This window comes from Anas acuta, chromosome 3 (genome assembly GCF_963932015.1).
Source record: "Anas acuta chromosome 3, bAnaAcu1.1, whole genome shotgun sequence".
Lineage (NCBI taxonomy): Eukaryota > Metazoa > Chordata > Aves > Anseriformes > Anatidae > Anas > Anas acuta.
In genome coordinates this window covers 9,684,362-9,708,926 of record NC_088981.1, presented here as the reverse complement: position 1 = coordinate 9,708,926, position 24,565 = coordinate 9,684,362, and the positions used below count along the sequence as shown (strand labels likewise).

Genomic DNA, 24,565 nt, shown 5'->3' with positions numbered 1-24,565 from the left:
CATGCTTAGAGGTGACCTTGGAGTGATGGCATCCAGCTTAAAGAGTGCTCCTCCAGCCTCACTGGGCCACTGGGGCTGGCGGGGCAGCCATGGGACTGCATCCAGCGGCACGGCCCCAAAGACATCGCTCACCTCCTTGTGCTGACATGAACGGGCTCCCCACTTGTGAGCACCACTTTTAGGTATGCATGAACGTTTCGAAATGAGTCATCATTCACTAATAATCCTATCTCCTAAATGCTTCTAATATGCTTATTATCACATCATTGAAACATCCAGGGTGATATTAGGAAACATCAGGCTCCTGCCAAAAGAATTTAAACTGCATTTTCTGGCTTCAGCGTAAGCCACTTCCTGGGGCTGTTGCCTTGACGGGTGTCTTCCAGGTAAAGTGAAACCCCGAGTAAAGCAGAAAGAGATCGCCTCTTCCTACCAAAGGGGCAGAGCAATATTTGTCCTGGTTTCTGCTGGTGGTTATTCACATGCTGCTTGGAGTGGCTGGTACTCCGCTCCTGTGAGCTCAAGGGAAAAACATATCCTGATGGGAGGGAAATTAATAATGCTTCTAAAAATCAAATCATCACCTCTGAATTTGACTGTGCCACCTACATAATGCAGTATGCTGGAAGTTAGCACCAGGCTGGTGAAAACCAGCCTGTTTTTCACAGATCTAAACCCAAAACACCAAGCAAGGCTGATGCAAGCTAGTTGGAGCGACAGCAAGTCCTGCTGCAGCCCATCCCCAGTGGGTCTGTAGCACTTTCCCCACCCTACAAATGGAAAGCAGAGGCCACTCGTGGTATCTTAGAGGCTCACATGAATGGAGGGGAGAAGCTGCTGCTGCTGTTCAGAGGCTTCATCTTGTTAATAGCTATTCAGCACCCAGAATGATGCTGAGCATCTCACCGTACCATGTGGTGGGCTCCTTCCCCGTGGTACTCAGCATTGTCAGCACATGCCCAGCTGGTGCAGCAAGCTAGGGGCTCTCGGCTCTGTAGGGCTCAGAAAACTTTCTTTTCCCCTCACTTCCCAAAGGCTGAGGTCTGCTTCATTTGCTGAGCCCTTGCCATGGGGAAGGAGGAAGGCACAGCCCTGTGAAAGCTGTGCAGGATGCCTGCTGCTACGGCCGGAGCCACAGGGAGCAGAGGCTGCCTCTCAATGCTTGTCAGATGCCCTCGTCGAAGGAGGGAGAAAACAAAGTGAAGATGTCATAAATGTGCATACTAAAGAATGGGCGGAAAGGAGGAAAAAGCACACACACATCTGTAGCTGATTTAACTGTATAAATAAATTGTAAGTTCCTTTGGCACTCCCAGCAGAAATAATTAAATGGTGCACTTGGGTTCTAGGACACCATTGACCAAGAATATATATACGTAGATATGAGAGAGAGGGACACGGAGTGTGTATGTATATGTCTCTATTCACGACATGTATATATTTGTCCTGATTCATTCGTTTATGTTTTTCCCCCCTATGCAATTACAAGTTCATTAACACTCATGCAAGCGAAAGCAATGCCGGGCAAGGCGGGCTGTCTCAAAGGTTGCACACAGCGAGCTGGGGGTTTGTAGGTAATGTTAATACAAAGCCAGAGAGGGATTTGTGGGTTAAGCAGCATTAAAATGTTTCAATCTCATTGTCTTTCCCAGGCTTCTCTGATTAGCATTTAGATCACCCAAAGGCAGACCCCAGCTCTTTGGGGAGGCTTGGAGCACTGCACTGCACTCTCTCTTCTGCTCATCTTACCCCATTTGCTTTCAAAATGTGCATTCGGTTTTAACGTGGACTAGGGATAGAGCAGCTTTGCAGGAGGTTGTGAGGCAAGATGATGCTGGTCTTGAAGGTGGCACTCAGTAAGCTTGTTTAAAGGCTCTTAAGCTGTGATTTGGGCAGCCAAATCCCACTGCAAGCATCTCTGAACGGAACCCTCAGAACCCTCCCACAGCAGCATCTACCCACACCTGAAGCTGGTGCAGCTGGTCCCTGATAGTATGGCTTCAATACCCTCCGGTTCCTCCAGCACTTAAATCTGTTTGCTTTCCTTCTTCTGTTTCCTTCTGCCTACCTCGTTCCCAATGGGTACAGCCCTCCATGTCATCGTCACCAGTCCTGCCCTGAGCATCGGTTCTGGGAGATAACAAATGACCTGATTTTCTGCAGCCCCAGGAAAACAGGCCTCCAGCTTACCTGCATGCAAAGAGAATGGGACAATGCCAAGAGTATGAAAAAGAGGTTCAAAAATGCTTTTAATTTTCTCACCAATAAGGTTTGAGGTCGGCAAGCAGGGACTGGGAGCACCCTCCATACATCATCCCTCTCTCTGTGGCAGCATTTATCGCAGCACCCCATCCAAACAGAGCAATGTAGGCTCCTGAGATGATGTTGCCAGAATTCACGCGAATGCCCAACCTTGTATTTCATTTTGTGTTTGTATTTTTTTTTTTTCATAGGCTGCTGGCAAATCTCATGCTATTCCCTTAGCCTGCTAGGAGCACACGCTCGTATGTATGAGCCATTCCCAGCCAGTTGGAGCCTTTCCACAAGATGGTGCCCAGCCCCGTTGCTCACAAGCAATGTGTAATTGAAACAGGGCACGGATCCTCCTGGGGAAGGAAGACGTAAGCCAAAAAAACAGGCCGTGATAGTCAGAGATACTTAATATACAAATAAGAAGTTGTTTCATAAATATCTTATAAAAACTCTAATTTACTTCCCAATATTTCAGCAGATTATCTCAATGCAAACAGCAGATGTATTTTGGAGCGACGAGACAAATGTTTAGCAAAATTAAAGTTATTCATGTGCAGTCACACAGGGAATATTTGCATGATATTTTACTAATTGCTCCAAAATCTGACTTGTAGCAAATAAACAAACAGGGGGAAAAAAATAAACCAGCAGAAAGATTAGCCCCAGGCCTTTCTGCTTCTCTTTTTAAGTCCTCACAGCCTTTCTTCAACTGTTCAACTTCATTCTCTGGAAGCTTGATGTTATTTCCCAGTGTCCCAATCACTCTTCTCAGGCCGTAGTGTTGTTTTTTTCTCCTAGTTTTCCCCTGCTAGCTGTATTTCTTCCCAAATGGCTTGATTTTTTTCTTCTCCTTGAGCCCAAATTTCCAGTCCAGTTTCCAAGCAAAAGTCACTCATTGCTAGGCTCAAGTCAAGGAGAATGATTTCAAATTGCCAAATTTCCTTAAGCGTTGTGGGGAAAATACTTTGCAATTTTAGGTAACTCAGAGGTAGCTCCAGTTAGGATTAGCAATGCAGAAAAACCCAACACCAAAGGAGTGGAGTCCTTGTAGCAGCCAGGAATTCAGACCAGAGTTACTTCAACCTTCGCTGAAGAGTTTCAAGTTACAGCAGCAAGAATCAAGTTGTTGTTGCTGATTGTTATGACATTATTTTATGTCAGGTCTATTTATTTGCCCTCCTGGAAAAGAGAATATATTTCAAGACGTCAAAATATTTTGTTTGCCTTCATTCAATTGCAAGAGAAGCCTTAGGTGAGGTGGAAAAAGTGTATGTTTATCAAATTTTGGTGTGGCATATGCGTATATATTTCATACTCCCAAATTGAAGGAATGCTGAGGGTGCAAAAAAAATAAGCACTGGGAAGTTAGGAAAGGTCAGAAATAAGATTGATACATCACGTATAGGAACCCCATTGACTGCAGGAGTGAGCTGCAGCATTGGGGTGACAAGCCCTTGGTGTCACAGAACCACTGCTTTCTGCCTAAGGTGATGGGCTATCTGGCAGCAGTGAGTGCCTTATCAGTCACCATGGTTGGATATGGAATGTTTTGATTTTTTTTAATACCTGTCGAGGTGCCCATCAAGCCCTGCTGTCCAGCCTGATGGGTGCCGCACACCTCTTGGCCCATTCGCTGTGGGTTTGCAGCATCCTGCTTCCTGTGCTGGCCAATATTTGCTTCTTGGCCTGCACCTTCCTGCAGGTTGTGAGGTGCAGGTGGAAGGGGATGTGGAACTGAATGCACAGATAAGTGCTAAGAGGTTCATAAATAATCAGATAGCCATACATCCCCAATGGTCCTTCGGGTACAATACGTCTATAGGGTCAGTTCCCTTCAAACCTGGCATTTTATTGTTTTAACCTGGAGCAACCAAGGTAACACAAAAGGCAACCAGTGTGTTTTCTGATCCAATAGGAAAAGCCAAGAGGGAAGTGGAGCATCATTGTTATAGTTCTTTTTTTTTTTCTTTAAAGAGGGGTTTTCCATTTCTGAAATCTACATTTTGAACTCGCTAAATTCTTTCTTGGCCTCTCCCATCCGCAGGTCACCACAGGAATATGTAAAAAGGAAATGTTTTATTTTAACAGAGTTGAACAAAGTACATGAAACACACCCTTACCACTGCATAACAAGGTAAATCGCAGAACCCAACATCACTTTTTTTGTTTTTCTTGCAGTCTTTTATTTCCTTGAAAAGTGTAATATTCTTTCAGGAAGCACAAATTGTATTGCTGGAAGTAATAGCAATCTCCAAAGCAAGATCCCTTCGGGTTTGTGTCACTCTGTTTTCAGAAAAGCTGCCTTCAGGAGCACGCAGGGCTGCCCTGACCGAGTGGATAGCCTCGGTGCTGTGCTTGTGGCCATGCATGGGTGGCTGTGGGCACTGCCGTGGGCACTGGATTTCATTGCATCACAGTTTTTCTGGCGTTTCGGCTCTTAGGAGCAGCCCCTGATCTCAGGAGAAGCTGTCAGACTCCTGCCCAACTCTGGGTCCCTCTTCTTCCCTTTCAATATGCACGCGTAACTCCCACGAAAGTAAATAAAAGTTATGTGCACGCATCGAGGGGGAAATGGATCTATTTGTCTTGGCTCAAGACAAGCAGCATCTCCCCAAGGAGCTACTTATGAGGCTATTGAGAAGCCAACAGCAACGCGTGGTGGGCTGTACCTTCCTCCATGTGTGTTGCAGAAATTATTGGCATGTTGCTGATGTTTATGGCGAACAAATAGTTTATTTCTGGGCTAAGAAAGATTCCAGTGTAAATACTCAACTGGCAGCTAGCTGGAAGTTTGCCACTTGTAGTTAAAAGGCCCCTGACCAATGGTGTCAGATTAACATTTCCAAGTTGGACAATGTACAAATGGTGTTCTTGGACTGGAATAGAAATAGATGAAAGTGGTCTACTGCAGTGCAAATAACAAACTGGCAACCAGCTGGTCATTGGAAAGAGAACATACTATGGGAATATGCTTTCTGCAGAAATACTTTATTTTGGAGATAAGCATTAACAATAGGAAGATGAGGCTCGTTTAACAAGAACCATATGGTCTCATCCTGCTTTTATTTCACTCAGTGGCAAAGCTCTGATGATCTTTCATGGGTGCAGGATGGGGTTTATTAGTAATAAAAAAGTAATACAAATTCAAGGTAGTTGTTTGAAATTTAAAAAAATAATAATAATAATAAATTAATGCCTGATTCACTGTTGCCTTTCAAAAGGTATAAGCAGGATATTTTTAATCCACAAAATGACATTTCAGGAGGCAGTGAATAAAAGGAAGCAGAATTAAAGGTGTTTGTTGGAAAACAACTTTTTCTGATAAGATAAGTCAAAGGAAAGATCCAGTCAAGATTGAGTTATCATCCTGTGTGAAACCAATACAGCAACACTTGGAAACTGATAAGTGACTGGGTTGATTCAACAAAAAAGTTTGTGTTTTTGTGGTGAGAAAACAATACCCTGTGATAAGAAGTTTACGTGCAGATGGTCGCTGTGGCAGGAAAAGGGAGGGCAATGACCATGTGCTAAAAGCACTGGCTTAGTCTTTTAAGAAACAATTCAATTTATTTTATTAGCAATATAATTAAAGGTAGCAGAATTTAGTGTCTTCTTTTAGTGTAATAGCAAAAGCATTTGATTCTCCCCTCCCCCCCCCCAAAAAAAAAAAAAAAAAAAGAAAAAAAGAAAAAGAAGAAAGCCAAGAGAGTTGCAGCCTCAGTGGAAAATCCTGTTTTGGGAACTTTTCAATGATGTAAAACGTTATCTTGAGTTGTTTACTTTTATGTGTAGGAAGTAAAAAGAAGTAAAGTAAGAGTGTAAATGGCCGTTCTTACCACAGTTGCCATGCAAGATCACAGTAAAAATGATACAGCTCAGAATTGCTAACTAGTTTTTTTTTGTTGTTGTTAATTTGGTCAGTCACAAAAAGACAACAAGATGGAAGCTCCTCTTATTGTCAAAAAAAATCAAGATTTGAACATGGAAAATTGTGCATATCATGTAAGCAGAAGCTCACTTCATGATGTATATACTTGATCCCATTGATTTCCATGCATCTGAAGACAGATAGCAACAAGCAAGAATATCCGAATTACGCTATATCACATGTTTAAGTACTTCACATTTCTAACTCTGCTGGTTTTACTGCCAAAGGTTTTGTTTATTTGTTTTCCCTCTTTCCTTTAAAATATAGCAAATAGTAGAAGCTGAGGGAAATGACAGAGAATCATAATGGTTCAAACGTTCAAATCAGCTGTCTTAGCCTCCTCTTTGCACTTTGAATACCCATGCTCATGCTCCTTCCCCAGTACTTCTTCCTGCATGGTGGCAAGACAGCCTTCAAACATTTCTGTGCTTCTTCTGGCCTCCTGATGCCCACCTCAGGCCCCCACTCTGAAAAAAGTGGCTTTCCCAATCCCCTTTTCTACACATCTGAAGTTGTTTCAGGGCAGACCGATGCTGAAGGTGATCCCACATGTGCCCCACTGGCTGGCCATGCTCATGATGGATGCAACAACAACTTTTGTGTTCCTGACCCAAAGCCACTTCAAATACCATGCAATTCCCCTGCGTGGCTTAGGGCATGCTGCACACAGGTAAATCCAGCACGGGTTTGGGTGCTGTCATTATCTGGATTCAACATTTCCAATTCTCTAATAAAAGTGAATGAGAGGCAATTTGTTTATACAAGCAGTACTAACTTGGCAGTATTATCGATAAGCAGCCTTGCTCCCCAAGGAGTGGGAACGCACCGCACCACCAGCTCCCCCAAACTGGGGGAAAAACACTCAGCCCTCTAATTTTATCCCGCTGACTCCCTCACTTTTCTTCTCCCCAAGCAGCGGGGATAGCTGAAGGAGCCTGTCATCGTTTTATTGCTGTTTCTAATAAACACATATGGTGATGCATATAACAATAACAACAGCAAGTTGCTATTGTTCTGCACACGGCCATATGTGGGCTGTCCAGCGGCTCAGCGCGGCGCTGCCACGAGCAGCTGCATCGTGAGCGCTCAGGAATGTCGATAGCCCAGAGAGAAAGGAATGACTTTAAGGGCTCCGAGCCTCACAAATAGTGCGTCTGCTGTACATACCGCTGTTGCTAAAACAACTTCTCGGACGTGGCGTGCCAAAAGCATAGACATGGCGTTAGTCACTGCAGAAGTTTATAAGGTGATTAAACTGTTAACGATTGCGGTGCGGAGGCTTAAAAATTAGCTGGGACCCTGCTGGAGGGAGCTTTGCAAACCAAAACAACCAAAATAAATAAATAAATAAATATACCTATAGAGATATATATGTGTTTGTACTTATATATGTGTGGCTGCCGCTGTGTGTATATTTATACAGTTAGTACTTTTTTTTTTAACATCAGAAACTCAGGCACTTGCACATCCAGTACCTCACATAATAAAAACTTCGAGCCCGGCACTAATCCATATTTATTTTATCCCGTTGTGCGAGGTTGAAAGGCACGCGATATACCAATACTTTGTTATCCGTTAGCTCCATTTCCCTCCGGCCTCATACGGCTGTGCCGGGGCTGGATGATGCATACTTGAGCGATGCAGAGGCAGCCCAAACGTGATGGTTGGGATGCCTTGTGTACATCTGTGTTTCTCACACGCTTTCAGGCGCTTCTTTTCCTGATGCCATATTTACACAGCAACCTGACTGAAAATGAACAGCCCATCTGTACATCTTCATTTTTCCATGAGCCTGTTTGCTGCAGAGAGAGAGAGAGAGAGAGACTGTGATGGAGAGAAAAGAGAAATAAAGCTTGAAAGCAGGCAATATTTTTTCAAATTTGGACAAACACAGTCAGAAAACCATCTTTATTTAAGCACTTGAATAATTTAACTGATTTTCTTTTTCTTTTTTTTTTTTTTTTTTGGTGAGATGCTGAGTACCTACTGTAAATAAGAGGAGAGAGAGAAAATTGTAAGGGATCCAAAAATCAACTACTTGCATATGTCTCCGAGCGTGGAGCTTGGAAGTCTTATTTAAATATCAAAGTGTGAATGGTTTCGGTCCGTGTTTCTAATGCATGGCAGGAAGTCCTTGGCGTTACATTCCTGTTGCCTTCACACCCCTCACATGCACACCGTCACTGCACACAAATTACCTGTATAATGGGACATGATTTTAGCAAACCGTAAAGCCGCAGGGAGGACTCCCAGCGCACCAGGAGGAACCACATCCACGCATTCACAGAAACTGTACACCAGATCCGGCCGCCAAGAGCCACAACTGTTTTTGCCCAGTAAACGAAACCACAAACATTTGCACACTTAAACATCCCAGCAAAAAGCAAAACCTTTTAGCATCTGCATGACATACTTTTCAATATTGTACACAGTAGCGAGAAAAAAAAAAAAAAAAAGGGTTGGGGGGGAGAAAAAAGAACTTGACTTATATTTACTGCAACTTAGGCGAGTTCTCTCCAATGAGTAAAGCCAAAATGCCTGTACCAATCTTCCCTGAAGTAACAAAGCGGCCGGTTTCACCCCCCGATAGATGTGTATGGCTCTCATTTCCTCCTGGGAGCGGTGGCAGGACTTCAAAACAAGCCTGTGCCGAGGCCTGATTTTCAGACGTCCCGAGCATCCCTGGTTCCTGTTGACTTGTAAGCGATGTGCAGCTTGAGGTTTTGCTCGTTCCTCAGATGAAGCTTTCAAAACTCGTGATGTCTCAGCATGAGTCAGTGTTTTATGTAACCCCAGCTTGCATTCCTCCAAACCCCTCCTGAGCTCAGAGCGCTCCGACAGCCAACCTCAAATTCTTCTTCCTTGCAGCTGACAACGTTGTTCCGCCATCAGCGGCACGAGAGGCTCCTCATGCTGTTCCTGAGGTTTTCTGGGGCTTGCCTGGACTCTGGAAGCCTGGAGTGCTGCAGGGACCAAGGCTGGAGGAAAGCTGGGCTGGAGATGGGAGCTCTGGATGGGCCATTCCCATGTGAACGATGGTGGGCTTTCCTGTGCCTGGAGCACAAATGTCCACTTCCAGATTTGCTCAGCTGCTTTTTTTCCCTTCCCTGCAGTGGCATCAGTTTTTTCCATGTATATGGTAGGAAAAAAAAAATAATAATGGAAAAGCGTTAGGAAGGAAGGACATGGTGGATCCTGCTGGCTGTTGGTCCTCCACAAGCACCTTGGGTGGCAGTTTCGTTTCACAGCCCAGCTCACAACACTGAAGGCAGCATCCAGAGGGGTGCAAAATCTCGACCTGTGATGCTTCCTCTGGCAGCTTCCCATGCCCATTTTTGTGGGGTGTCCTCACTGGTCAGACAAGCCCTCCTCATCCTATGGGCACCATGCTGTCTCTCTGCATCAATCACAGGAGAAAATCAAGCAAAGGGATTGCCTCTCAGGGCAAGGTGCCACAACCAGCCTCGAGGGGATTTTGTACCAACCATAGCAGTATAACTTATAACAGCTCTTTTTATTCCCCAAAAATAAAGTACTACTTTACTGGAACAGTGGCTTGCAGACATTGCATTGGAGACATTGCCATATTGGAAATATTTTAAGACGTGGAAGAGTAGAGTGTGAGGAAACACCAGGATGCTCCATGCAGCCAGTGGGACGCAGGTGGGAGGGATGCAGAAGCCATGGGGATGGCTGAGGCACCTCCTCTGGGCTGACCCCAGTGCTGTATGGGCAGCCACTGCCTTTGCAAGGGGTCAGCACATCCAAACGAAATGAAGAGCTCAGAAGCACATTTTGGGGTATTTTTCAGGTATTGCTGTCTTTTTGTTGTCGTTCAAAAGGCTGATTGCTTGTCAATGGCTGTGCTGTGAGATCACTATGTCAAATTCTGTCCTCAGAAAGATTAAGAAAAGACATCACCGAATGATTTTCTAAAATAAGCATCACTCCTCTGGCTTACCATATTTAATCCCATGTCTGTTGGTCGGTGTGGGCATAGCTATGCACTCACTGGCAAAAATACCTCCTGATGATAAAGTGGTCCCAGACAAGAAAAGTCTCAGAGGCAGAAGGAACACGAAGAGCAGGCAGAGGGGAACCCACAGCCCATGAGCTGATGCAGGCATAGCCCAGTAGCACCAAACCTGCAACTACATCAGCACTGCACAGACCTTGGGTATGGAAACCCGCTCACAGCAAAACAACAGGATATGGCTTGTGCTCAATAGAAGTCATCTTCCTGGGATCACTCCTGGCTGCAAAGCCGGTCATGGAAGTCAAGTGGACCTGGTGGCCTCTTCGCTTCAGATGCAGCTATTGCTTTCAAAGGAAACACTGACATTAGTTATCTCAAAGTGCATGCATTTTTAAATACGTAGGGTCACAGCCAAGCTTTATCATTGTGGTGATTGTGTAAAGCAAAGAGCATGAACCACACCATTGGGATCCAGCTGTCACTCCCTGGCCACCAAGAGGACCAGCAGCTTTCCCACGCAGGAGTTGTGGGCATCCCAGTTCCTCCAGGAAAGAGCTGTGTTCACATGTTTTTTCCTACCTATATCAGTTGGCCATATTAAAAGACATAACCTCCCCATATGTGCATTGCCTGGTTGGTACTAATATGTAGCATTTCCACCTGCCTCCTGCCTAGCCAGGAGCTAAGGGGTTCACCACAGTTTTTTCTTGGGGAATTTGGGCAATTTGCATCTTTATTTGCCTATAATCTTCTTTGTCTTTTTTTCACTGCGAATATCAGACCCAACCCCCTGAGATGTGGTTGTGTATCTTTTGTCACAATTATCAAAGAGAACAAAACAAATAGAAACACAACAAGGCTCTTCTTCATGTTTGTACTTTCTTAAAACTTCCTTTTGAGACTTCCTAGTGGCATTTGTGACTGCCCTCTAGCTCAGTGCGTTAATAGCCCTGAATGAATTTATTGACGCTAGCTGGAAAAATAGAAATAAAAAATAAATAATAATAATAAAAAAAAGAATGAATCCCCTCGGCATACAAGGTATGTCATGAACTTCCTAAAGTTATTTGCAAATGTTTCTGCCAGTATTAATAAATCCCTCAAATTTCAGGATAGGCTACATTAATTACGGGATGGCATTATGTGTTTAAAGGTTGCTGAAAGTTATATCTGCGATCAGTCATGTTGTAACTGCATGTTCACGTGAAATATTTGTTATTTTAATACGTAGGCATACATGCGAGCAGCAATAGCGTCCATGATGTTTTAATAGGCTTTTATTAGTCGTACTCTCCTTGTAATCTTGTTTTACAGTATGTGCGCTCAATGTGTTTGTGTCTATGCTCTTCATGCACACATCGCAGGATGCCAAAACATCATTCTGCTTCCTTGTTTCCAACCACTTAGTCAGGCACTTGAATGCTTTCCAAATCTTGTTAAAAACCAGAAATAGCACTATCACTTCTTATTCTCGTCGGGCTGTGCAGAAGGGGGCAGGCGGAGAGGGGCCGGTGAAAGCAACGATGGGGTAGAGAGGAGGCTGCGGGGCCGGGAGGCAAAGGGGTCGTGGTGGGTGAGGTGGGAAGTCCTTCAGTGTGCCCGTGTCCAGACCTGTTGAGGGGATTCGTGCTGCCTTGCTGCAAAAATCAGGGCTCGGGGTCTGCTGCCTGGGGGGTAGAAGCGCCGCAAGGTGCTACTTGTGCAGGTGCTCCGATGTCAGGGCTATGTGAGCCAGAAGCTCCCTGCCCCAAAATGACAGGGTGTGCATTTGAGCTGAAGTGGATTAGATATATTTAGATTTTAAGCAGCATCCTGTGTTTTTTTTTTTTTTTTTTTTTTTTTTTTTTCCATTTTTTTTTTCTTTTATTTTTTCCCCCAGGAAAATGTGAGGTAACATTCAAATAAAGTACTTTTTTTTTTTCTCCCTTTTTTTTTTTTCTTTTCTTTTTTTTTTTTTTTTTTCCACAACCTTTTTTCTGAAACTAAACTGACCAGAGAGACTCAACATAGTTCAATAAACACTATGAATGTGCATTTCTGGTGAGGAAAAAAAATTGCTTCTGATAATATTCTAATTATTTCAGTGAGGTACAGTCTTCATGGGATCGCATAATACTGCTGTTCTTGGTTTCTCCAGAGCATGTACCCACTGCTTTGACTTCTTCTTACTGCTTAGATTAGATGCTTTCTGGCCTGTATGCAATGAAATATCAGTGTTGGTTGGAGCCTGGAAGCAGTGCTGTAGTACAAAAAGAGCAATATTCGTGAGCATTAATTAACTGGATGCTCACTGCCAGCAAAGGGTTGTTTCCCACGGATTGCTCTGGCAGATGTGGAGTCTCTGATGTCTACCAATGCTGAGCCCATACCACAACCATTTGCATCACGGGAGGTCACCAGATGGGTCTTGCCTTGCTTCCACAAGGTAGAAACACCTTTCCAGACTGATTGCAACAGGCCGACGGGTTTCAAGGCTTGTGCACCCACACACCCATCCATACACACAGAGATAAAAGCCAGCCCACATAGCCTGAAGAAACCCAGATAAAAATAATGTTGCCTTAGGAAGCTTATGCTATGCATGAGCAAGATGTGACACCGGGGACCGATTAGATTGCAAGGCTTCCACCGCCCGCGACGGTTCAGCATTTCAGATTCAATTAAAGAACTTGCCGAGGAGTCATGGCACAGCCCGGGCTGGCTATCCGTGCTACATCCTAGATTAATTCATGGTCAGCAATAAAGCTAGTTGAACAGCATTTATCAGATTGTTTACTTGGCATACCCTGCAACGCTCGGAATAACTTATTCTACAATTTTTTTTCCTCCCAGCTGTTTGCCCAGATGACAGGCTAGATGCAGGGCTCACTAATATAATTATCAAAAGCAGTCCTTTGATGAATCTTAGGAAAATGCTTGTGATACAGCACCAGGTTTCTCGGCAGAGCTGCTCCAAGCAGCCACGTAGTTAGGAGCACGCGGCGATGCGCCAAGACTTCTGCTCTAGCCCCGGGGCTGCAGAGGGGGCAAGAAATTGCAGTGTTTTTTACCTTGCTGAGGGTAAGGCTGGCTCCATGTAACAGGCTGGGCCTTCTGGCTGTGCCAAAAGCCAAGGATGTTTGTGAAGCAGCAAGCTTTTCTTCCCATTATCAGCCTGTGCTCAGTGCAGCAAGGACGGAGGACCTGCCATGCAGGCTCATTTTAAATTGCAATTTTGAAATGCAGTGGTGACTTTTTTTTTTCTTTTCTTTTTTTTTTTTTTCCAGAAGAGCAATGACCCCATTTAGCTCAAGAATGATGCTCTCTTAGAAAGTGAAATGTATATGGTAATAGCGATGGTGGGGGAAAATCTCTCTTTCATAAGAAAACCTGATACATAAACACACAATGCAGCATAGGGCACATCTTCGTTTCACGCATGAGAAGTTTGTGCGAGTGAAGAAAAGTCCAGGTTTTTCTCCTAGCCCCAAAGAAACATAATCCAGAGTTTATATCAGATGGTTTATGGGAGTTTATTGGAATATCCAACAGGGTTCATGTAGTGTGTCATAAGGTAAAGCCTGTTCATTGGTGATTTACAAGCAGTGTGTGCCGGTGTTACTGTAATTTATAGACCACAGATGGTCAGGGGGTGCCCCTGCTGACTTGGAGCTGAATAAGAAGCTGAGCCCTGTGTGTCATCTGCTGCGGGTACCTCCGGCTCACTTCCCCAAATTAGCCCTGATGGAGAGCTGCCTCCCAACCTGGAGGGTCCCGAGTCCTCTGCAGAGAGACTACAGATGATTAAGGGTGGGGGAAAACAAAGCACAAAACCAAACCAAACCACCAACAACAAAAAACAAGCATTTTGGAACAGCACTGGAGGAGAATTGCTTTTTACAATAATTTCCCTTACCCAAGGTTCGTACTTCACTTGATGGGTTTTTATCACCTGTCATATGGAGAAGGGAGAATGTCAACCCCTCTTCCCCCCTTCATAATCTGTTTGAAGACAAACATTTCCTCTCCCCAAATTTATATAGATTCATAAATCTCCCTTATAATGGCCTCTAAGATAGCTCCCGTCTTTGTTCTTGTGATTTTACCCTTTTATTTAATTACTTGTAAGACTTTCTTGCACCAAGTTTACCCATGCCTTTGTGTCTTTAAACCTCATTAAATAATTGCCTCGTTACTAGAGCACCTCGTGCTGTTCACATGGGGCATTGGCTCTCCGTGAAGGCAGGCAGCCTAGGGAGGCCAGGGCTCGCAACGCATCCAGCCCAAACCCTCAGCAGTTATTTTTTTCACGGGAATGAAGCCCCTTTCAGTTTTAATTCCTCCAGCTGACAAGGCTCATCGCACCACCCTGTATTTCTCCCTGACATGCTTTGCCTTGCTGCGTGTGGCCTTGTCCTGCCCGCAGAAATACCGCGGAGGCGGCGGGCAGGACACGGTGGCCTTCGGAGGACGTGTGGGATCCAGCCCTCGCTGGGGCCGCCCGCCGCTGCAAGGTCATGCGTCTTAAAGGGCATCGATTATGTTTTGTTAAAATAGGCTCTGAACTGGGCTGACCCCTTGCCGGGAGGATGGTTCAAGATTTTTTTCTGCACTTGCCACCTGTTGCCAAACACAGCGGCAAATGCCTCTGTGTAAACCCATGTCCCAGCTCAAAAACAAGTGGCTTCTTTTTTAATTATTATTATTTTTTTTATTTCCCAGAGATCAAAGACATAAGAGAATTCGGTGCCTTCTTTAGTTAATAAAAAGAAAAAAAGAAAAAAAAAAAGGAAAACATTTTTTTTTCTTATCAAGAGGAAAAAAAAAACACCCTATAGACAAAAGAACCAGAAGGAGAGCTGTAATGGAAATAAAATTGACAGCCTCTCAAAACTCAGGTGGCACTTTCCTTTTCCAGTTAATTACAGTTTTAATTACATGGCTTCTTGTGACTCCTTGATACCTAATAAACTAGACTCTGTGGGGCGGCAAAGTTGAGTTTTGCTTGAACTGCAGGTGTAAGGCTCAGCATGAAACATAAATCAACTTCTTAAACATGTTCCCAGGGTGTGTTCAGGCTTTTTCTTCCTATTTGCTTGTAAAAATCACATCTTTTCACCATTGTTGGTAAAAAAAATGATTGGAGCTACAACGCTGCAAGTATTAGCTTTGTGTCTTTGCTTGTGAAAGTCCCCTTTTAGTAGGGAAAAATGGCTTTTTTTTCCTCTTTTTTCTTCAATCTGATAATTTTTAAAGGAGTGATACATTACCTGCATAGACCCTTTCTCATTATTGTGTTTTTCATGGAGGTATTTAAGATAGCAGGAGAAAATATATTAGCAGCATGAAAGCAAGGGTAGATGGGGCTGTGGAAAACAAGACATTCAGCCCACAGGAGCTGCCTCCTCTGAAGGTTTTGAGCAAAGAGAGCTCTGGTTTGCTCTGTGTGTGTGCTGCCCTGGAAGTCTGTGCCCAAGGTAGGCCTGAGTGAAGCGCCGTGTGTTACGCAGGAGCAGGTCCTGTGCTGACGGCCTGCTGCGGCCCAGAGGTGGCCACAAACACGGTCCTGAAGCTCCACTGGCCTCAGTCACAGGACAGCTGGTGGGGCCACAGGTTGCCTGTGGTCCTCAGCGCAAGCTCCTCGTGGCATGGGCTTTTGTGCCAGCATCAGGCCTGGAGTGCCTTGGTGCTGCAGAGCCCTGAGGCCTAAACCATGGCAGGCCTCAGCCAGACAGCCCAGCCTGCTTAACCACCAGCCTGAGCTCCCAAAACTAAATGGAGAAGCAAAAAAAACCAAAAACAACAACAACAACAAAAACCCAAACCCTGCAGCCAATCGAGAGTTTGCAAGAGGGGAGAAAGAAGAAGTCCGCCTGCCTTCTTCCTGACAAAATAGAGTGTCTCACCGTCTTTTTCAATTAGTTTTGGTTTTATTTTTGAAACCACACAGAGACGCAATTGCAGAGGGGCTTTTTTGGTTTTGTTTTTTTTTCCTCTTGCCACCCCCATAGTTTTTCCGGAGTGGGAAGGGCAGGGCAGAGTTAAGGGAGTTAGGGAAAGGAAGGAGAGTGGGGAAGGAAAGGAACAGGGGTGTAAAAGAGAAAAGAAGCCATAAAATCCTCAGACGCGAGTGCCTCTCATTCTAGCACTCCAAGTGAGAGCGAGAACAAAGCGGAAAAAAAAAAAATCAAATATCTAAAATGTTTTGGTTCACAACAATGAAATGGAGCAAACATTTCCAGCTGAAGCAGAGTATGCATTTTGTGTGTTTTGCAAGGCTTTCTGTTTTCAGACAAGGAGAAGGAAACAAGTGTGGGTGTCAGGGTAAGGGCACCAGTTTCCCTCTGTACTGGGCTGCCTGCCCCTGTCCCTAGGAATGCAGAGCCCAGAGGCTTGTTGGGCCACCCAAACACAAGGGAAGGCCAAATGAAGAGAGCTTCATGACTGAGAAAGTGCTGTAAGACGCATCCTCCAGTGAGCGCATCCCTGCAGCACGTGCCGGTACCCGCCGGCTCTGCAGAGGGGAGCCTAGCAAGCATCAAACCATACGCCTCTGAAGCATATGGCAATGTGGTCTGAAGTCTTGCAAGGCAGCTCTGACTTGGAAAAGGCTGAAAAGTTTTCAGCCGGGGTTTTATGGTCTGCTGAAACACAAATGACCATTTTTCATCCAAGAGAGAAAGTTTATCTGGGGGAAGGCGAGCGAGAGGCAGCCACCCTCAGCCAGAGCCGCCCGGTCCCTGCTCCTTCACCGCGGTAGCATGAGGAGTGTATTTCTTCCCAAGTTGTCGGCAAGCTGTGTTTTAATAATGGCATAATAGATAGTGCATGAAGGAGCATTAGCCGCAAAAATGATCCTGGTGGGAAGGCAGCTTGGAAGAGGTTTCCCTTCTAAACTTGACACCAGTGCTGGGAACCCTGCACATCTGCACAAGCCTGCCTGAGGACAGAAAGGATCAGGCGAGCAGTGTACAGTGTGAAGAAGCAACACTGGCTTGCAAGAAAAACTGGGAAGATCCAAAAGGCATTGAAAAAAAAATTGCTTGGGTTAAAAAAAAAAAGAAGAAAAAAAAAAAGATCCATTAGCTCAATGTGTTGCACAGTTTTATGGCTAAGTGCAAGGTGAAATGCTACATGCCAGGCATCACGGCTTTCTTTGGAGTCACCTGGTCGTTGGTGTTTTTCTTCTAGATTGTGCTCCTGGCATCTCAGAATTAGGAAGAAAAACAGCATCTAGGATAACATAAAAGAATTCTGACCCAACTGGTGCAGGCAAAGAAATTTCCTAAAAATTGAAAACCCAGGGAGGAATAGCACACCCCAAAGCCTAAAAGCCCCACCTTTAGGAACTCCTTTAATCCCACAGCTTTGGAGAGGACTTGGTGGCTCATGAAGATCCCACATCAGGGCCAGAAGAAATCTAGGCTGGAGGAGGTGTCACAGCGATGGCAAAATGCTCTGCAGGACAGTCACATACCCAGCCAGAGAGGACTGCAAGAAGAGCAGACCCGCGCCAAGTGTTCCTATCCATGGTATGCTCTGTAGATCTCCTGGGATCCATTATTTCCTGGTTAAACAAGTACCTCCTTTGTTTTAACCAGCTCAGCTTGTTTTTAAGCTGGTCCCTCACAAACTCGGCCCAAGTTCACCTGAACAATCCTGGTTTTTAACTTGTAGGGAGAAGGCAACTTAAGATTTACTGGATAGCAATGGCGAGCCTAATGTAATAAAAGTCTGACCCTTCTGATGTGTATGGGCTACTGTATTATAAATATTTAATAAGTTATATGGAAAGAAAAGAACTATAGGGGTTACAGAAATCATATTAAAGCAACTAAGTAAATACAAAGAAGGTTAAAGTGTCTAACTCTATATGGTATAAAGGCTAAAGCAAACCAGATCTCTTTCTAGATACTTTTTCCATGTACAGCAGTAACTGGGCTGCATAAAAATAAGGCAAGTATTTAAAGACAGTAAAAAAAAAAAAAAAAACAGGAAGGAAAAAAGAGAGAGAGAGATCTAAAGCATTTGGTTGGCATTGATAGCAATCGTTTCAAAAAGCCCTGGAACATTTAAAGAGAATTAGAAGGGATTTTGCTGGAATCAAAGGGGGAGCACTTTCCAGGGCTGGGTACGTATTTGGGTATCTACAAGCTGACTACATCAGAACGAGCAGAACAGCCTTGATCATCCAGGACTTTAAAATCAGAAGAAAAAGGGTTTCCTGTTTGGGCTCTTTTTTCTCACTCACACATCTCATGGCTTTCATTCTTCTGCCTGCTCGATGGTAAAGTAACATTTATTTTGGCACGGAGGCTTGCGGAGCGCTTTGAAAGGCCCGCCGGGTCGAGCAGCTACAGCGCACAGCGAGCCCGCCGGGGTGAGCAAACCTGGAAATATTTAGGTTTACCTTGGGAATCACTCTGGGGGGCTTTTATATTATTTTTTTTTTCTTCCTAACCTAGGTTTTGTTTTTAAAGAAGAAGTGGATACCTCCCTGCGTGGCTGCAATACCCACCGGGATGCAGACGCTGCTGGCTTGCCGCCTCGCCAGCCCGCCATTCCCACTGCGATGCCAGCCCCATCACCAGCTCTCTGCCGCACCGGCCAAAATCCTTCCTGGCATTTGAGCAAGGATTTTGCCGGTGCAGTCGAGTCACCCTCGGTGTCACCAGCGGGGAGAGGGCAACCAAGGCCACTGAGAGGGCTGTCCTCTCCTCCAGCAGGGAGCTGGGATAGTGCCCATGCAACAGGGTGCGCTGCTCAAGTGCCCTCTGCCCCGGGCATGTTTCTATTTGAAAAAAAAAAAAAAAAAAAAACACAAGGCTATGGAGGGGAGTGAAGCAAGATGTTCAAACCAGCTGGAGGTCCCACCACTGCCAAGAGGGGCATCTCCTCCCTGTGATCCCTCAGTGGGGAGGAGGAGCTCACTGGGCCCCTAGGAACCAGGTTGCCGTGAAAAGTTGCTGAAAATTCCCATTTTTATTACTATGATCATTTTTTTTCTTATATTTTTTTTCCCCTGGGAAAGGCAATGGGCTTGGCCAGCAGGAGGTCCAGGAGCAAGCAGGGGAGAGGGGACAGTGGCAGAGGGCAGCGGGAGGCAGAGCCTCCCCTCCGGCCGGGGCTCGCATTGGTGCGGCTTCTCCACACCGGCCCCCGCCCCGCTCCTCCCACTGCTAGCAATGCAGGGGACGGAGGAGATCAATCACGGGTGGGGAGAGTTCATTGCGATGGGTTCACGTCTTTGTTTTTCCCTTAAGCCCCAACATATGTTAGATATAGAAATTTTAAGGCTGGAAGTGTGCAGAGAGTGCGAAGCGGACGTACGGCAGATCCAACGAGAAAACGCAAAAATAGTAGCCATTGCACTCATTCCCCCCCCCTTTCTACTGCCTCTGTGCTGTCAAGGTTAGTGAGCAAGCCTACAAGAGACTTTCTTTGTGCAAGGAAAACCTGAGCTGGTTTTAGGTCAGGGAATGCATTTTCTTATATTTTCTCCTAATGGTGTTTATAGGCACAGGACACACAACACCCAGGAAATTTACCTTTGAATCACGTTGTGGATTCCCACCATGACCCATGGAAGAGGTGACATTCCTGCACGGGCTCTGGTGGGGCTGAGGGTAGCATCAGTGAGCAGTTTTGGGGGCTGTGGGGGCATCAGTGTTGCAGTTTCCCTGCCCATGCTCCTATGAGGATGTTTATGTCTGCTGTGCAGACCAGAAGTGAGGTTTATTGAGAAGGAGGGTGGGAAAAGTCACCTCCCGTGCTGGCAAACAACAGTCAGTGCAAAGACAACTGTGATTCACCTCTTAAAATATCCACTTTTTTTTCTCTGATGACCTTTTTTTTTTTGTCTTTTTTTCAGTATTTTCCCTGCTACAGCTATCATCCTAAATAACACCAGCCCATCATGCTACTACCAGCGGCAGAGGCTTTACAGTGCAATGGAGAACTATTCTGAAGGTACAAATCACTTGACCTAAGGAATCTCCCTGGAGTGTCAGTGCTATGCGCTGCATTTTCACTCCGCCAAAGCCTTTATTTAGCACATGCTAAAGAACATTTAACATTTAAAGATCCCCTCTGCACATCCTCCAAATGTCTCCATCCTTTACTTTTAGATTAATATGTCTTCTGTGAAAATGAGATAATTGATTGCAGAGCCATATTATTTACAAATGAAGTGTTGTTCATGTATTGACCTTTCATTTCTATAGCTCAATACTAGTTCTTGTACAGCACTTGTAATTAGTGAAATAGTAACAGAATTAGAAGAAAGATGTGGGGGAAAGGAGCTTATGTGGATGTTGTTAATGAGAAGAAACTTTAAGATGAGTTACACTTTTAAAACTGCAAAACTTCATGTTTGGTCAGCTTCTACGTCCTAAATCTCTGTTTGGGAAGGAAAAAGAATATCCATCTGCTCCCAAGGGGAATCACAGGGGACGGGGCTGATATATAGGCACAAGTGTGTGTCTGCCCTTCACCCCATCCTGCAGCCCTTCTTCGCCATGGGACTCGGGGCAGCCCAGCTGCCCTGGGAAGCAACGGGCAAAACCCACGTTCATGTTTCAGGATAATCAGCACCAGCAAAGGCAGGGGACTCAGGCATGTATGGCAATAAAGGTCCCCAAACCAGTGTATATGGATCAATGGATGCTGCCGTCGAAGATGCTCTCTCATGAGAGCCACTCGCAGGCTTGGAAAAACTTGGGATTTTGAGAATAAACAGGAAAATCTATCCTTCTGTGAGTCTGATGCAGTCCTCGTGTAAAGGCCATGGCCTGTTTGCATCTGGTTTAGTGTGACCTCTTCAACGAGTGACTGCTTCCAGTGAATGTGCTCTTCCCAGACTTCTGCGGGGAGGAGGCATGCGGTGGGCAGCCTCTCACCCTGCCTAGGGAACGTGGCTGCTCCAGGGGAGAGACACCCTCTGTATGCAGGCAACATAAACCATGGTGATGGTTTAATTGCTACTAATGCAAACAGACAAACAAACAAACAAACAAATGAATCTAAATTTGGCTGGACCTTGTGCTTCTATTAAAACACCAAGCAGGCAGAACTGACCGAAATTTGAGCCCCCTGCTTTTCCCTGGGAGGGTGAAGGAGAGCTTGCCAATGGGACTTCAAACCCAGGAACATAAATATCTGAAAGAGAAAGCAAATAATTCAGTATCTCAGTAACAAAGATGTTAATAGCCTTACAGCTATAAAGGAACTATTGCAACTGTAGAAGAGGTTTTATTGTATGTATAACTATTAATGCAACAGAAATGTATTAAGAATGTCTGTCATTGCAGGTCTGGAGGAAAATATTAGGCTTGGGTAAGGTCATAGAGGAAAAACAGAGGAAAATAATAGAGATAAGGATATGAAGGTGTTTCCAGCATCCCATGGATGTGGACAAATAGGACATGGCATTCTTCAGAGCGTCTCTTTCAGAGAAGAATTTTGTCCCAGTAGACATGAGCTCAAGTACAACATCCACTGAACCTACAAAAAATTACAAAACAAAAAGCAAATCAGCAACCTTCACTGTTCTTTAGGGAATGCAAACATGCTGCTTTGGTGGCTGCGTTATTTGCAGCACACACTGCAACTGAGATATCTCCCCTTCCATCTTCTTACTAAGGGGCCAGTCCCATTCCTCTCAAACAACTGGCATCCTCCGGCCCCAGAGAAATGCCAGCAGTGGTGCTCTGGTCTTACTGAACAGCCGTTCTTATTAAATGACACTGCAAGGAGCAAAATTTCAGTACAGCAGAAACAATTACACTATTTATGGTTGATCTGCCTTGCAAGCTAAATCGTATGTGTAGGACACACAGCAAGTGTATAATGCTGCAGGAGGTGGCAGCAAGCTCAGCACCCCCGGTGCTGATCCCCCTCTTATGGGATGTCCCCACAACTGCACAGGAAAGTCCCTAAAGGGGTCCTGGCCATCCCAAAGGACCAGCTGTTAGCCTTCTGCACACATTCATCATGACCAAAACAAGGAGACCGGGGAGCTGCCTCTTGAGCACAAAGTCCCCCATACACACGGGCGGCTGGGCTGTGCAGGGCACACGGACCCTCAGAAGTGGAGCCAACAGGGAGCATGCTGGCTACCTGGGATTTTATAAATCTTTCAGCTATCAGTCTTTCCGAGCTCCAAATGCAAAATCCAGCAGCCCAGGATATCATGTGGATTTATGAGCTGGGATTTATGAACTGGTCTGGATAAAATAAGAACTGCCTTGACATTTTTTTTGAGGTTTGAGGAAAAGAAACAATAAAAACCAAATACCTGATCTCCACCCCCCCCCTTTTCAAAGCATGTTTATAGAAATGTGTGCACTTGTAGATGTATATATTCAATTATTTTGATTTCTCTTTCTACCTGTGTGCTCTTGGTCCCGGCTGGTGCTGGTCTTGCAGGGCTTCCTGCCTGGCATGGGGAGGAGGAAGTGGCACACATCTCCCAAAAAAACACAGTCTCGAGCCATTCCCAGCCTGCTTCTGGGTTGGGAAAGGTGCCGTATGGGCTCTGTGAGATGTCTGAATGTCTGCAAATAGTAGGACAGCTCCCCAAAAGGACACTGTTACAGCTCTCACTGTGCCACTTTCTTTCATCATCTTTTTCCTTAGGTTCTTTTGCAGCCCTTGTTTGTTGGGCTTTGTTGTTTTATATTTGTGGCAAGCTGTGGTTTTAGGTGTGCACGTGTATGTAATGTGTGTACATATGTGCACATGTGCACACTTGCGTATATATATATCAGTGCACATGTGTGCACTCACACGTATGAATCAGCATCAGTATAGATACAGATACACACATACACCTATGTATATGTACCTACAGGTATATGTGTGTATCTGTATCTATACTGATGCTGGTTCATTTACATATGTACATATGTATATATGTAGTTGCATGCTTGTTTATTCCTCTATAAAAATGCATACAGACACACACATTTATGAACAAGTATTATGGATGGTTTGTGTATTAACTCTTTGATTAGAAACCAATACAAACTATGACTTTTTATTAATACTATTGAACCAGATGTACTTTACGTGAGCCTTACAGGCCCATCCCAAAGGACTTCCTTTCCTTATCTGTATCTCATGACCTTAGTTTCAATTTGTCTTATCTTAAAAACAACAGTGAAAAAGAAAAGACAGCATTTACCTTGGTCAAAAGGAAAATTGCCAGATACATTTTTGGCCTCTCTTCTGGTTGATCCTTTCATACTTCTGCCCACATTTTCCAGGTGGTTTTCCTTCCATGATCCTTGAGTTAGCTCTTTACTTTATGGATAAATACACCTCTTAGGAAAAGAAGACATATATAAACATGACATATATAACATATATAAACATAGACACATGTAAATGCATATATATATGTCTACATACATGTATACACACATATATATCTACATACATACCTACATATACACATATAGCCAACACCAAGGATGCTATTTGACCTCCACATGAACCCCCCTCATGCTGCTGACTGTTTCCCAAGGCTTCTGCCAGCCTTCTAGGAAGGACAGCATGGACTTAGCTAATTCCCTGGGCTGAACGGGGAGACAAGCCCAGAGAGGGTGGTGTGAAGGAAGATGCTCTGGGCCCTTCTTCTGGTGGAGTCTCAGCTGCACAGAGGATGCAATGCAAACACTAGGGGATGGGGATGATGCTCCAGAGCAGTTGAATTTTGCTCTGCACAAGAAGACCAAGCTTCTACGTTGCCTGTGGTGCCTGAATAAGCTCAAGTGGAGGCACTTGCCCCAGCCAAGGAGCTCAAGCCAAACAACCAAACAATAGTTGGCGGCAACCTCCCAGCCCCAAACCCGTGGACTGCAGCCTGGAAATGCAACAGGCTCGGTCAAGAAAATGTCAGCAGGTTGCAAGGAGCCAGTAAGGGCTTAGTGGCTGAACCAGGCTCTTCGAGGGAGAGCAAAAAAAAAAAAAAAAAGGTTTTCTTAATGGCCCAGTGTTGGTGGTGATTTGGCTTGCTTTGCTGGAATAGCCTTTGTGGGTCTGAAGCAAAAGGTTGTGTTTTGTCTTTAATTACCACACATTCAGAGTGCTTTTTCAGCATGGCTCACGTCCCAGGAATAATTTGATTTGGAGATTTTGTTTTCAATGAAATAGAGGAGTCCACATCTCATCTGAGAACTCTTGTTTAAAAAACCATACGCATACACACTTCTTTTAAAATTACTGTTATTCAGTGCGGATCCCCCAATTGCCACCTTTTAGAGCCCAGGAAGGCCATGGAGAGCCCCAGGCTCAGGGTGAGGAGCCAGCAGACCGCTTACCACATAGGGACATCCCAACCTCAGCTTCGGTCATGGAAGTTCCCTGCGAGTTTAATGTGAATTAATGAGATTTAACAAACCAGGAGGGTGGCGATGGTTGGGAATACG

The 24,565-nt window shown here is 44.9% G+C and overlaps 3 long non-coding RNA genes across 24 annotated transcripts in view; 1 reads left to right on the top strand and 2 right to left on the bottom strand.

Moving 5' to 3' along the window:
• LOC137853359 (uncharacterized) overlaps positions 1-20,953 on the top strand; it is a 484,321-nt gene extending 463,368 nt beyond the window's left edge. For 6 of the 7 annotated variants that reach the window (XR_011094435.1, XR_011094436.1, XR_011094430.1 and 3 more), the window contains 2 exons: positions 17,503-17,668; positions 18,602-20,953. This is a non-coding gene — a long non-coding RNA (uncharacterized lncRNA). The remainder of the gene's footprint in view (positions 1-17,502; positions 17,669-18,601) is intronic. The other variant, XR_011094434.1, reaches the window with a different exon arrangement.
• On the bottom strand, positions 7,679-10,125 carry LOC137853357 (uncharacterized). The gene is made up of 2 exons (XR_011094413.1): positions 8,677-10,125; positions 7,679-7,980 (listed from the first exon to the last, which is right to left on the bottom strand). It is a non-coding gene; the product is annotated as an uncharacterized lncRNA (long non-coding RNA).
• A 138-nt stretch (positions 20,954-21,091) lies between the features above and the next one.
• The window catches only part of LOC137853358 (uncharacterized), a 63,380-nt gene continuing 59,906 nt past the window's right edge, over positions 21,092-24,565 (bottom strand). For all 16 annotated transcript variants that reach the window (XR_011094415.1, XR_011094414.1, XR_011094416.1 and 13 more), the window contains 2 exons: positions 23,320-23,458; positions 21,092-21,638 (listed from right to left, as the gene is read on the bottom strand). This is a non-coding gene — a long non-coding RNA (uncharacterized lncRNA). The remainder of the gene's footprint in view (positions 21,639-23,319; positions 23,459-24,565) is intronic.